Source organism: Cupressus sempervirens, chromosome 7, assembly GCF_028749045.1.
Source record: "Cupressus sempervirens isolate cs-2001-9-10 chromosome 7, ASM2874904v1, whole genome shotgun sequence".
Taxonomy (NCBI): Eukaryota; Viridiplantae; Streptophyta; class Pinopsida; order Cupressales; family Cupressaceae; genus Cupressus; species Cupressus sempervirens.
This window is the reverse complement of record NC_143124.1, coordinates 692,255,967-692,256,816: the sequence shown is the minus strand read 5'-3', so window position 1 is coordinate 692,256,816 and position 850 is coordinate 692,255,967.

The following is an 850-nucleotide window of genomic DNA, read 5'->3' as shown; positions in this document are numbered from 1 at the left end:
GAGTACTTGGTGTGGTGACTTGATGAAAAGACTTAAAGAGTCGAATTGGTGAGAGTACTTGGTGGGGTGACTTGATGAACGCACTTGAAGGGTCGACTTGGTGGGGTGACTTTATGAACGGACCTAAAGAGTTGACCTGGTGAGAGTGCTTGGTGGGGTGACTTGATGAACATAGTAAAAGAGTCGACTTGGTGAGAGTAGTTGGTCGGGTGACTTGATGAACGCACTTGAAGAATCGACTTGGTTAGAGTACTTGGTGGGGTGACTTGATGAACGGACTTAAAGATTCGACTTGGTGGGCCGACCTGGCGGGGTGACTTGATGAACGGACTTAGAGAGTCGACTTGGTGAGAGTACTTGGTGGGCCGACCTGGCCGGGTGACTTGATGAACAAACTTAAAGAGTCGACTTGGTGAGAGTACTCGGTGGGCTGACCTGGTCACGTGACTTGATGAACGGACTTAAAGAGTCGACTTGGTGGGCCGACTTGGCCGGGTGACTTGATGAACGGACTTAAAGAGTCGACTTGGTGGGCCAACTTGGCTGGGTGACTTGATGAACGAACTTAAAGAGTCGACTTGGTGGGTCGAAGTAGCGGGGTGACTTGGTGAGAGTACTTGCTGGGCTGACCTGGCAGGGTGACTTGATGAACGAACTTAGAGAGTCGACTTTGTTAGAGTACTTGGTGGGTCGAACTGGCGGGGTGACTTGATGAACGAACTTAAAGAGTCGACCCAGTGAGAGAACTTGGTGGGCCGAGCTGGCGGGGTGAATTGATGAACGAACCTAAAGAGTCGACTTTGTGAGAGTACTTGGTGGGCCTACCTGGCGGGGTGAATTGATGACCGAA